Source organism: Dipteris shenzhenensis, chromosome 20 (assembly GCF_047967505.1).
Source record: "Dipteris shenzhenensis isolate YYH24624 ecotype China chromosome 20, Dip_SZ_1.0, whole genome shotgun sequence".
Lineage (NCBI taxonomy): Eukaryota > Viridiplantae > Streptophyta > Polypodiopsida > Gleicheniales > Dipteridaceae > Dipteris > Dipteris shenzhenensis.
Window position 1 is genome coordinate 39,407,095 of NC_141615.1, and position 14,465 is coordinate 39,421,559.

Below are 14,465 nucleotides of genomic sequence, written 5' to 3' on the forward strand. Positions count from 1 at the left end.
CCTATTGAAAGATATATTGTCTTTTGTGAGCGAGCTATCATGCCTCACTTGGGACCTTGGTACCTCCTTGGGCTAGGGCGTGGGTCCATATCTTGGCATCTCCTTAGGCAATGTTGGGCCTTTTGGTAATCCTGTGTGCATCCTTGCCGACTTTCATCATGTCTATAGGGAGCGTCTTCTACATGGTTGTCGATCGTGGTAGTGTACTACGTGCTACTGATAGAGAACTGATTATGAGCACCACTAGGAGATCATTTGTGACTAGTCCCAAACATTCTCGAAATTAAAAGGGGGTAGTGGCTGTTCCTCGGTTGGTCCAAAGGCCCTAAATTATGAAGAGAATGTCCATCATGAAAAAGCCTCAAAGAAAACACAAGTGACCTTAGATCTAACAAATTTTCCCTAAGGGTGTGATCTTTCATAGTCAAAGCTATGAACCACATTTACCCTAGTAGAGAGGGATTGGTCCACTATCCATTGTTGCCCCTATCTCCCCACCACTTGCCACAACATGTCATCTAAGGCCAAGTCGATTTGTGCATGTGTATCCTTGTCAAGTTGTCCCTAGTCTGTAACTACATGGAGGGGAGTCCGTGGAGAGGGAACATGACCTTGGCAAAGAAGGATGACCTTGAGGTGGACCCTATCCTATAGAAGTGTCATTGCTGACTTGCGATGGCATCTCGATCGAAGGAAAGTCTCCTCTCACCAAGTCCTTGAAAGTGACCACAACAATCTCTAAATCCTCTTGATAGCTCCTTGTAGGTGGTTGAGGCTCTAGAATTGTCTTATGGGTCCAATGGCACTACTGTGCTCCATTATGCCCATCCAATTACTTGTTCTCTCTTAGCATGCTCTAGATGCCACAAAAGGGGTTGCCATTATATTCCTTGCTACATTATGGAGGGGCTTGCGATAAACTAGCAATAAGGCATTCTCATAACCACATCAAGCTCCAAAGTATCTATAAAGATTCAGCTATGTTGCTAATCTCCTGATAGCACATGGTATTCCTAAGAGTCCTGTATTGTAATAGCTGCTTCCAAAATTCTCTCCAAATCATTGGAAAATTTTCTTTCCTAGGAGCCCGCAACTTTGTAGGTCAGGGTTTGATTCATGGTCTCTCTTCTTCTTAGGGAAGGATCATTGTTTGCAAGCCACCTTGGCTTGAGATCATGTGTCCCATCCAATTTGGTTCATATAAAATTTCTCACTAGGATCTCAAGCTTCAATGTAGCCTCTATAAAAACATCAACCAGATGTGACATACCATGCCATAGCTGGGAGGATAGTTGAAAATCAAAGCCCTAGAGTTTGATATTGAGGAAACCATACTGTTGATAGACTTGTGATAGCCCTAGAGTTTGATATTGAGGAAACCATACCGTTGATAGACTTATGATACAGTAGATTGGAGCTTCCTTGAAGGTAGGATGACCTTCTCGAAGGGGGGTATTTCGGGTTATCCTAGTCGCTAGATGTAGGGAGCTTGTGCCAGGTCTCGTCTTTGGTTCATTAGATACCTTGTAGACCCTTCTGTTTGTGATCAAGGCCATGTACTACATTCTAGATGGGCAAGCTTTACTTTGGTTGACTTGCCTCTGTAGGTTCGGATGCAGGATGTGATCATTCTGAGCTAGCAAATGGAACTACCATGTTTGTGGAGGGGGTAGCTATGAGCTTGTTTGTGCATTCAATTTTTGTGGCTATCGGATGGACCAATCATAGAATCCTTGCACATTCCAAGTCATATAAGTCGAATTGGGGAGGGGAGGAAAAAACTTCCCATAATTGGAGGTGGTGGAAAAATATACTTTGTTGATTTTCAAGGGAATTTGGGAGGGGAATAGTATAGGTCAATGATTCACACTAATGAGATAGAGGGAGACTCCCAATGCAGGCCCAACCAAAATAGTTGCCTAGGTCACCAAGAGGGTTGGATTCACATAGAAGATATTGGCACTACCATTCAAGCACCACAGGATTTGGGTGGTTCCAATAAGGGGCACCACAAACCTATATGAAGGAGTGGGCCCTCCCTTGTCAACATACATCTTATAGATGAGCACAAATGAGTGCACAGACTTGGATGCCTAATGGACTCATGACCTTTGCAAATGTGTGGTTGCGAACCAAGTGCTCAAATGGCATTTTGGTCCCCACTGTTGAGGATACAAAGACACAACCCACACATAAAAGATTGGTGTCTATTAGTAGCGAATCATGGGGCTAACATGTAGATTCATTTGCGTAGCATGCATTCAGTTTGCCTATGCTTTGGGCTTTGTGATAGATTGTCCAACAGAAGCCCTCACTCATGGAGAAAAGGAATTTGTGTGCTCACATGCAAATAGATTTGGTTTGACAAGAATTTAGAATCAAAGGATTTCAAGGAAGGTCGATCAGATCTATTGTATAGTGTTGGGATAAGTGTGATCAAGGGATTGCTCTATGGTGCATGTGTGCATCTAGGGTAGTCACGTGTGTGTGTGTGTGTGTTGTAGAGGCATATCTAGTGCTATGATGTCTAGTGTGTGACCTAAGTGATGATGTAAGCCAAAGGCCCCCGGGGACATGGGAGGTTCCTTTGATTTAGGCCAGTCCCACTGATCTAGGGGCCGATTGCCACTGACATAGGAGAGGTGCCTACACCATCCTCTCTTTCTATAAAATGGAGGTCATTCCTTCATTCTAATACAATGGATTTTGCCTCACTTGTGCTCTCACTCTTTGTGCCATGATGCATCTCATCTACCCCTCACTCCTCTTCATTTGGTATCAGAGCTGGTAGGCTCTAGAAAATCCACTTTGGTAGTGCCACCTCATCATCTTCCCCATCACCTCCATTTTGAAGCTCTCTCTCCCTTTCTCTTCAGAAATGGCTAAGCTCTGTTTTCTTCATTCTCTACGTCTTTTTCCAAACCCTCTTAACTGAAGATTCTTCCCCCTGGGGCACACCTCTGGCTCAAAGCATTGCTCTAGATGTGGTCTTTGCTGCCCGTATTGATCCAAACAGAGCGCGGCGATTGTTAGCAAAATTTTGCGCCTATAGAGCAAATGACGACTTGCCCTTCAAGCACAAGTTAGGCAATGCCTAGAGCTTGCTGCTGGTGGAATCTAAGCCTATATGGTCCACTGGTTGTAGAGAAATCAGCAAAAGAACAATCGACCTTGGAGAGACTCTCACAGGCAATGTGGCACACTATTTCGCCTCTCCTCTGCTGTGCTTACTCTTTGGTATAAGGCTTTCATTCCAGCTTACAAAGCCCCAAATCTGAAGATATGTGGAGTGAGAATTCAAGCCTCCAAGTTACTCTGTTACCTTGCAAGCATTTTTTGATAGTTTTTGAAAATTTGATGCTAGAGTAAATGCTATGTTGATGCTTGAGGATTGAAGTAATGCCAAAGTTCAGTTCAAAGAATGTATTTTCAATTTGAAATTCAGTTAGGACTGATCTTTTGTTCTTATAAAATTGACAAGTTCAATGGCCAAGGATTCCACACTTGGCAGATGAAGATAAAGTTTATGCTTATGAAGGAGAATCTATGGGACTTAGTCAAAGAAGGAACTCAAACCTCTCAGGAAGGTGAATCAACTACAACAAAAGGTAAAGGAAAAGCCATTGACTCTACTTCTACACCTGCAGATGCAAAGAGAATTGAGAAAGCCTATGCCATCATTGCATTCGGTTTGGGTGATTGAGAGGTAGGTGAATCAACTACAACAAAAGGTAAAGGAAAAGCCACTGACTCTACTTCTACACCTGCAGATGCAAAGAGAATTGAGAAAGCCTATGCCATCATTGCATTCGGTTTGGGTGATGACTATGTACACCACATCTCAGATTTGGAATCCCCTTTTGAAGCATGGCACAAGTTAGATGTATTGTTTGGTGCTAGCTCTCATACTTCCAAATTAAATCTAAAAATTAAGTTCTTTGAACTTAGAATGGAGGGAGATAATGTTGCTGCCCATGTCAACACTATGAGAAGTATTATGACACAGCCACTGAGGATGAAGCTATGGCAGTGCTTTTAAAGAGCATGCCTCAGGATTTTGACTATGTTGTTACTACTTTGAAGAATCTACCTCAACCCTCATTAGAAGGCATCATTAGTGCCTTACAAGAAGAGGAAAGGAAGAACTGGGCAAAATGCATATACAGGCACTTGTAGTGAGGTTTTCAAAGAGCAAGTACAAGGCTTGTAAACATTGTGGGAAAAACAATCACCTTGAGAAGGATTGTTATAGAATCAACCCTTGCTCATATTGTGGAAAGAATAATCACTCTGAAAAGTTTTGCAATGAGAAAAAGAGGAATATGTCAAATCTGGTTGAAAAGAGAACTCCATCAGCAAAAGAAGCATCCAACTTTGTAGTAGAAGACAAGGACTTTGCCTTTTGAGCACTTTATCATTGAATTTTTGTTTATCATCACTTGGTCAAATTTTGAGGTTCTCTGCTTGGAGTAGTACTCCAAAAAGAATGCTATGTGTTTTGTCTTTTGTAAATCACCTCTGGTCACCATATGATGTAGGCCATGTGATACATGTGTTTTTGTCTATCCCATTTTTGTAAACCATGACCCTTGGGCACCTTTGCTAGGATGAGATCCTAGACATAGATTTATCCTTGACCACCATAAGATGGCCATGTGTGACCACCATGAGATGGCCATGTGTGACCACCATGAGATGGCATGAGAAACTATGAGACTAGATGTATCCTTGATATTGCAAGAGGCAAACCCTTGAGGGGGGTATGTTGGGAGCAGTGTGATCAAGGGCTTGCTCTATGGTGCATGTGTGCATCTAGGGCAGTCACATGTGTGTGTGTGTGTGTGTGTTGTAGAGGCACATCTAGTGCTATGATGTATTTAGTGTGTGACCTAAGTGATGATGTAAGCCAAAGGCCCCCACATGGGAGGTTCCTTTGATTTAGGCCAGTCCCACTGATGTAGGGGCTGATTGCCACTGATATAGGGGAGGTTCCTACACCATCCTCTGTTTCTATAAAATGGAGGTCATTCCTTCATTCTAATACAATGGATTTTGCCTCACTTGTGCTCTCACTCTTTGTGCCATGATGCATCTCTTCTACCCCTCACTCCTCTTCATATAGTTCTAGAAAGCATAAATAAAAATTAAAGTATAGAGGTCTAGGGCCTTTTTGGATCAAACGAATCACCCATTTGGGGAATCAATTAAAGTAGGAAAGACTAGATGGGGTCAAAATTAGTGAATTCATCAATGGTAGCCACCAAAGAGATATTATCTACCTATATTTATGAGCTAGAAGGACCTAGGTGTGGATGAGCCCTAACACTTGAAACATGTTCTCTAATGGTCAAACATGAAACTATGAACTTTGAAGTAGCTATGGACCAATAGATTAACAAAGTGTAATTCATATCCAATGTGATAATGCTTGATATGATGTAAACAATCTATCCTAATTGTGCATCTCCACAAATCCTATCCCGTACATTTCATAATGCAAAAAGAGGAATAGGAGCAAATCCCAAATTAGTAGAAATATGCAAATGCTTGTTGGGCTCAAGTTCAACTATTAACCTCTTGTCAAAGCCCCTTTGATGGAGTGTCTAAAATTAAAGCCTACTAATATGATACTTAAAAAGGTAGATTTAATACATGTCACATGTGGATTTCTCCTCAAGATAACGTGAGGCAAAATTAGGGGAAAAGATAGTGAGAATGGTTCAAGGAGGAAGGGGAATCACTGTAGATGTCAACTCTAGAGAGCAATTGTCAATATCAAGGGCTTAGATGCATCATCTTCTTCAAGTTTTTGTGCTCCCCAATTGAAGGTCATAGGATCATCAAATCTTAGTTGCCAAAATCAAGGAGTTGGGAAGAATCCAAGCCTCTTGCACAATTTGAGCAAATGGCTAGACTCATTGGAAAGAACATCCCTAATTATATTGAAATACACATGACCTCAATATCATCCAACATCTGTGGGCACTGCGTTGCAACTTAGTAGCACTTATTTTCCCCTAAAGCAGTTCGATTGACCACTTCCACTCCAAGTTCCCATAGAAATACATGGAAATAGCTGCTCATTTGATATTGGTATGAAAGTAGTTGTATCCGAACCATGGGTGTGGGCATGATTCTTATCATTCAAAAGGATGCTACATGCCTAGCATCAAATTCTCTAATTCCAAGTAAAAACAAGGGCCACAAACATTAGAAACATAGGGGACTAGGACTAGACAACGATTTCATCCCTTTGGGTGTCAAAGCCCTATGGGAGGCACACTATTAAAAAATGAGCACCGACCTTGATACCAAAATTGAACACCCATCTTGATACAAACATTGAGTGCCCATCTTTATACCAAAATTGCTAAAAAAATAGAGCACCCATCTTGATATCAAAATTGCTCCTGCAATAAAGTTGGCCAAGGCAAACGACCCATAAAAAGTAAAACATCAAAGGCCTACAACTCCTCCGCATCTAGTATGGAGGTCGTTTTAGACAAATTATAGGTCAACAACTACAAATAGAGATATACTTTTGTCCCATAGACTACAAGAGCAACATCCCCAAAAGTCATAAGACAAAAGATGGTACCTAAGTAAAATAAAAATAGACAAGAACTGTGCCAAATGGAAACTCTAAAAGGTCATAAGTTTCAGCTACCTTTTGCACAATTTTCACTAACCAACCATCAATGAAGAACCATGACCAATGTATTCCTAGGTGTAACACATAACCAATGCTAGAAAGGTGGAAGAAACTTTAGATATGACTAACCTCCCCTTGTGGCCGAATTATACATTACCACTTTTGTGGCTGAGTAGGTAGAAGTAGGATGGAAAACAACTATAGTATTCTATTCATTGTTTGATTAAACATTCAAAGTTGCATGCTTTTATGTGACATTATACCCTCTCCTTGTCAATCATGCCAAGATTCATGTTAACCCTAATCCTAACGAAGGAGAAAACTCCCACTACAAAGGCCTGAAGTGTGTAAGTTTTTCCCATAAACTCATATTACTCTTCCCTTATCTCTTCCTTCAAGCCCCCCAAATCAATCCTAAGATAGTGGAGAAGCTGGTGTGGAAGTTTCATAAGCAAGTAGTCATAGTAGTCATCTATGATTGTAGAGGCCATTCTAAATTTATGGGAATAATTGGAACTAGTAAAAGGTAAAAGGAGACATTTTCTTTTTAAAGGTGGATTTGGATAAATCCTATGATGGAATGGAAAGGGGTTTTTTCCCTATAGGATATGGGAATAAGGCATAGGTTCCAAAAGTTTGTGGATGTGTTGCTAGTCAATGCTATTGGAAAGATGGAAGTAAATGGAAAGGGGTTTTGATAAATCCTATGATGGAGTGGAAAGGGGTTTCATTCATTAATTGCTTACAGGATATGGGAATAAGACCTAGGTTCCAAAAGTATCTGGAAGTGTTGCTAGTCAAGGCTATTACAAATATTGAAGTAAATGGTCTCACGTAAGATCCCTTTGCATCGAAGAAATCCATAAGCAGAGGTTTCCCTCTTTCCCCCTTATTCTTTGCTATAACTACAGATGCACTAGGATAGATTATTCAAAACAAGGTGGGATCGATAGCCTATCAAAGGCATATAGATTGAGTTAGAGAATTTTTTTTTGCCAACAATTTGTGGAAGACACTTGAATCTCATGCCTCACAATGAGGTCACAATGATCCAAGGTTTGTTGGTAGCACTATGCTCTTAGTGTTGGGATCCAAAACCAACATCTTAAAGTAGCAATTTTTGGGACAAAAAGTAAACCTCCAGATTTTATGGTGCAAGAGGGATCAAGATGCTCATAGGTATTCCAATGAGATTCTATTGCTCTATGAACAAAAATTGGGAATGGTTCCTACAGAGGATTAAAGATAAAATCAGAAGGTGGCAAAGGTGTTCATCCAATGCTAATCAAGTGTAAATATAATGCCTTTGTTAAGTACTTAAAATCTTGTTGGTACCCATCTAAGAAGGTGAGTGGACAACTAAACTTGTCTATTCAAAAACCTCTTATGGGGAGGGGAGATGGGACAAAGAAAAATACCTAAGGTCAGATGGGATATTTGCATTCTTTTAAAGCAGAAGGGGGGTATAGGGGTACTCGAGTTGAGAGGTCATTGATGAGATTCATGGGTCAATGGACTCTCACAAGGACTTGTAGAAGAGAGACAATCTAAGAGTTCTAGAGAGGACAAGACCTATCAAATGTAAAAACTAGAAAACTACTCTGAGATATCTACTATCTTTGATGAGGAAGTGCATTATACAAAGGGATCATAAGTATGGAAGGATCTTTGGAAGGCATGGGAATCTCTTAAACCTATGAAATATGGAAAGGGTTTACGAGAAAGATAGGCACATCTACAAATCATGATTCAATTTAATTTTTAGTGATCTAGAAAGACTTCCCTCCGAGAGATGTACTATCAAGGATGTGCTTTTGCTAAACAAAATGGGGTTGAGGATCTAGGGATTATGGGACAAAAGAAAAGAATGGAAAATAGACCAAGAATTGTAGATTCAACTCAAGCTTCATGACAGAATGCAGCTATGGGAGCAATATTCTCTTACATGGATAAGTGCTAGATAGTATGATATATCCTATTGATCTTAGTTAGTTTGAGTCGTTGCTTCAACACGAGCTCGATTACATGTGAAGTAGACATATCCTATTCGTCTTGGTGACAATGGCTCCTAAAATCTATCTGACATGAACTGAGATATCCGCCATGAAAGAAAAGGAATGGAGAATTGTGGTCACTGGCTATTGTTGGGTTGCTTGTAGTGCAGTTGGATGAGTAATCTACTTGCAATTTGCTGGGGCTTTGTCACCTTGAATATTTGATAGTGTTGTTGCTTTCGATATATTTGTGGTTGGATTGCTATTGTTGATGAACCTCAAAAGAGTGTTTGGTGCTGTTGTGCAATCAGACGACTGCCCATTGGTAATCCGATGACTACTTGCTAGCTTATCTGGTCGATGTAGTGGCTGAAGACTTTGACAACAATGTCGCTTGTCAAATCGTGTATTGTACTTTGCTTGCCAGATAGTTGTTTTCTGCTGCTGGTGTTTGTCGATGAGGGACGCTATCAAGTTGTTGCAAACTTGTATGGTTAGAATGGAGTCGGATTACAATCCGCTCCCTACTGAATGCTCAATTCGAGACACAGCTTTGTAGTAGACACCTCACTCATCACAGAGTGTTCACTTGTCTGGAGTGTTGTGGCGGCTATCCAGCTACTTCTTGTCATGAGAAAGTTGCTTACAAAAGTCGTGAAGGATTCAAAAGTGGTATGCCTTCAAGTGATCTTTGAATGACATCCATCGCTCTCGCTGAATCTTCTTATATGCCATCTCGTGCTTTGCTCTAGAAGTTCTTTGTGACAATACATTGTTGTTTTGATTTTCTTGGGAGTTGCTGCCTATGTTGGTCGATTTGTGTTGTACTTGTTGTAGATCATATGGTTTTCACTCTTGTTTAGAATTGCTATGTAGCAGCAACTGGCAATTAGAGCTTGAATGTAGATTAGGATCACCAATAGTGTTGGTAGTGTATCCAAAAGACTGAAAAACACCTACACACATCCACTCCTAGCAATGGGAATTCCAGGGTCGGAATCTGACTAATGTCGAAAAAGAAAGAGACAGTACAAAGCATATAAATAGCCAAGATAATCATTTGTGGACTGGAAATATTGCGTATAGTTTGTATTACAGCAGATAGAAACAGCTTAACTCCATGCAAGAGGTGATGATCAGCTTATAACAACATGCGATGGTATTCCGACCTCAGTTGGATAACAGTCAAAAAATAGACATAGTCCAAAAATGATGTGGTGGATAAGGCCACTACTACATTCTATTAGGGACAATTATAACTCTCCCTATAATTACAAAAAGTATCCACTACTTGCTATTGTAACACCCCCCTTACTAGAGGTCTACTAATCCTCCTTGGTTGAGGTCCATGTGGGTGGAGGAGTCATCCTCAACACCAAGAAATGGTGCGAAGGTAGTCGAAGCAGTTCCATTGTTGGTAGTTAATCAAGCTCAGAGGCGAGCAATTTCTCCACAATGGGAGCTGGAAATGGAATTCATTTTGGAGGCACCTATACATATTTTGCTTGGTAGGTTGCTCAACTTGGTGGCCTGCATGCATGGTGTTGCTGACATGTCAGTATCAAATTGCTTCTGTTGATCACCTTTTTCAACTGACCATAGGACTTCTTGAAGTTCATTATGAATGTGTGGGATCCACCAAGCCAGTATGGTCTTGGTGAGAGGACCAATGCCTTGTGCCAATGGCAGGGGCGCAGAAGCAAGAGTAGGTTCCCATGGGTCTTTATCCCCTTTGGGAGCTAGTTCTTGTTGGTCGACCATGCTCATTTGCTGAGGAAGAGGTAGGTGCGAAGACTGGGCTTGGCGGGTGGTACTTTGTAACCTAGCTTGCCCCACCTTTTCCATTTGCAATAGCAGGTTCTTGTGTAACTACTACGTCTACTCGTTTAGTTGATTCTTGGAGCCATATCACACAAGGAAGTAATGGAGTTTTTGGTGATCGCACCTTGACAATATTTTTTTGTGAAGATAGTGGGTTCTTGTGGCACTACCTCATTTTTAGAGGCATGTTCTTCTGGTATCACTGCAGTCTTACCGTTGGGTTACCTTGCGGGTGGAGTCCTAGTGGATGCCCCATGGTGGGAAGGGTGGTGAGGTTGGAGGCCTAGGTACCCAAATATAACCTTGGGATTGGAGTAGCCCTTTGGAGACCCATCAAGGTTTATTTTTTTGTTTCTTGCCCCTTAACTTAGGTCATGTAGCTCAAGATGTGTTTGGTGTTGCAAACGATTGTGAGGACACAACAAAAGCTGAGAGGGAGAGAGGGAGCTTGAGACACACAAGTTTTTGGTGGGTGTAGAGCACCCTAATCTTCTATTTCATCCATATATATTTGTGTTTGAGTATTGTACATAACCAGGGCTAAGGTACAATAGCCTTTAACCCCCACAACCATCTGTATGAACCTTGACAAGCTCTATGCGCTTGTCCTCAAGTATCTCCCAGATAAAATGGTACCTGACCTCAATGTGTTTGGTCTTTGCATGAAAGACCGGATTCCATGCTAGTTGAATAGCACTCATGGAATCACTATGCAATGTCGGTACACCTGTATGAATCCCCAAATCTCTCTAGCCGATCAAGCCATATAGCCTCCTTGCAACCCTCTGTGGCTGCAACATACTCGGCCTCTGTGGTAGACAAAGCAATGCACTTCTATGCACGAGACATCCACGACACTACACCACCTGCAAAGGTGAACACATAACTAGAAGTGGATCTCCTGCTATCCACATGCCTTGCATAGTCGAAATTTGTGCACCCAAATACATGCATCTCTCCTCTGCTAAAGCAGATACACACCTCCTTGGTACCCTTCATGTACCTCATGATGCACTTAACTGTGTCCCAATGCCTCTTTCTTCGATTAGCCATATACTAGGCTAACAACTCCCACTGCAAATGCAATGTCAGATCTAGTATAGCTATCATAGCATACATAAGACTCCCAACTGCTGATGCATAAGGAACCTTGGCCATCATGGCCCTCTCCTCATCTGATCACATATGGAGGCAATGGAGTACTTACTGCCTCCCCCCCTCCATATTGAAATGCTGCAACACTTTTGTAACATACTCCTTCTATGAAAGCCAAGGAGTTCTTTACTCCGGTCATGCGTGATGCACATACCAAGAATATGACCTGCAAGTGCCAAATCCTTCATGTCAAAGGCCTCATGCAACTTGGCCTTCAATGCATCAAGCTCATAAGTGTTCTTGCTAGCCAATAACATATCATCCACATAAAGTGCCAGGAGTATCAGGCTATGATCCTTAGCCCTTCTAGTGTAGAGGCAGTGATTATCAATCTCACTTCTTCTGAAACCCTAGGACTGAATGAAAGCATCAAACTTGTGATACCATTCTCTAGGCGCTTGCTTAAGGCCATAGAGACTCTTTTTCAGCTTGCAAACCAAATGCTCTTTGCCCTTTTCTTCAAAGCCTTCCGGCTGTCTCATGTAAATTTCCTCATGCAAATCCCCATGCAAGAAAGCTGTCTTGACATCCATCTGCATAAGCTCCATATCCTCTATTGCCACAAGTCCAAGTACACATCTAAGTGTGGTCATCTTCACAACTGGAGAGAATATCTCATCAAAGTCCACACCCTTCTCTTGCTTGAATCTTTAGCAACCAAACGGGCCTTGTACTTAGGCACATCATCACTTGTGACCTTCATATTGTAGACCCATTTACATGGCAATGCTTTCTTTCCATGTGGCAAAGAAACCAAGTCCCAAGTCTTATTCTTTATGAGTGAACTCATCTCAAATTGCATAGCATACTCCCACTTGCGCTGATCCTCGCGCATCATAGCCTCTCTGTAGCAAGAAGGCTCCCTGCAATCAGTAAGCATCACATAGTCTACCCTTGGAACAAATCTCTTAGGCGGTCTAAACACTCTAGATGTTCTTCTCAAGGGCATTTCAGCTTGCTGTCCTGCCTGCATATCAGCCACATTTGGCTCATGATTGCCACCAATAGATGATCCATCATCTACCCTTGATTGTGTACTTGTGGGAGTACCTAGTGGCACCACATTCGGTGCATGGACAGCTTGCTGTCTATCAACATCTGCGGGGGGATTCACATCCTGGAAAGTGATTCTCCTAATTCTCACATCCCTCATGGGTGTCTTATGCATCTTCTCCTCATTCAAGACCACATCATGGTGTCATATGATTTTCTTTGCTGCTGGATCCCAGAGTCGATAGCCCATCTCTCCACTTTCACCATAACCCAGAAAGATGCATTTCCTAGACTTAGGATCTAGCTTCTTCCGAAGCTCTTTTGGCACATGTGCATATGCCTCACACCCAAATATACACAAATGAGAGTAAGAGGGCTTCTTGCCACTCCATGCCTCTTCAGGAATACCACCATCCAAACTCCTGCTAGGTGATCTATCGATCACATGCACTGTAGTCTTCATTGCCTCAGCCCAAAAACCACCAAAAAGACTTGCATTGTAAAGCATACATTGCAACTTTCCTGAATGGTGTGGTTCATCTGTTCTGCAATTGGATTCTGCTCTAGAGTACGAGGGGACGTGAGCTCCCTCTTAATCCCACGAGTATCACAGAAATGCTGGAAGTCATGAGAGATATACTCTCCACCATTATCAGTCCGTAGGCATTTAAGCGTTCTACCTGACTGATTTTCAGCCAAAGCCAACCATTTTTGAAATACCTGGAAACATCGCTCTTCTAAGCTATAGCATAAGCCCACACTTTCCTAGTTGCATCATCAATGAATGTCACATAGTATTCAGCCCCGCCTAATGACCGTGTAGGCATGGGACCACATACGTCTGAATGCACCAAATCAAGCCTTTCAAGTTCTTCCTTTCCCCTTCTTTTATGGGTTGATTTAGTCTGCTTCCCATAGAGATAGTGCTCACAAAATTCAAAATAGAAAAAACTCAAATGCGGTACATAACCCAAATGGCATAAGAGTTTCATTCCATTCTAGCTCATGTGCCCTAACCTGTAATGCCACGAAGAAGTACTTGGCTGCTCGGTTATTGCAACAACATGATCAGACACCCCTGATACATGTAAGGGATACAAAGTCCCACACTTGGCACCCCTGGCCAAAACCATACAGCCCTTCTGAATTTTCCAACTTTGAAAGCCAAAAGTGGTCTGAAAACCAGCATCATCTAGCTGACCTGCTGAAATAAGACTCTCAATCCCAGGAATATGCATCATTTGAAGTGGTAAGCAAGTCTGCAGGTAGACTAGACATGAAGAGAATGTCATTGTCACTATCATCAGTGACTGCATTAATCTCCTCGATCTTCATTTTTCCTTTGTCCTCCCTTGGATTCTCTTCCTTCTTATTTGCACCCCAATTTGCATTCTTTTTCTTATCCTTTTGCTCTCTTTTCAGCTTGTAGCATCCTGCTTGTTGCCATCCAGAGACTTCTGTCTAATCTAACATCATCAAACTTTAGTACTCCACTAGGTGCAGAGTTACTTACAGCCGTATGAAAGGTATCCCATGACGATGGCAATGAACATAAGAGAAATATTGCCTTAGTCTCCGCATCAAAATTCATCTTCTGAGCCTGAAGTTGGCTGAAAATAAAATTGAATTCATTCAAGTGAGAAGAAATGGAGACCCCTTCCTTCATCTGCAGCTCAAACAACCTCTTCATGAGGTAAACTTTATTAGAGGCAGTTTCCTTCTCATAAGTGGCACACAATTTCTTCCACAAATCTTTCATAGTGTGCTCATTTACTACTATGAAATAAACTAATAAACTGACTTTGCAAGAAATAGTAGACTTTGCCAATGCATCCAACTCATTCCAATCA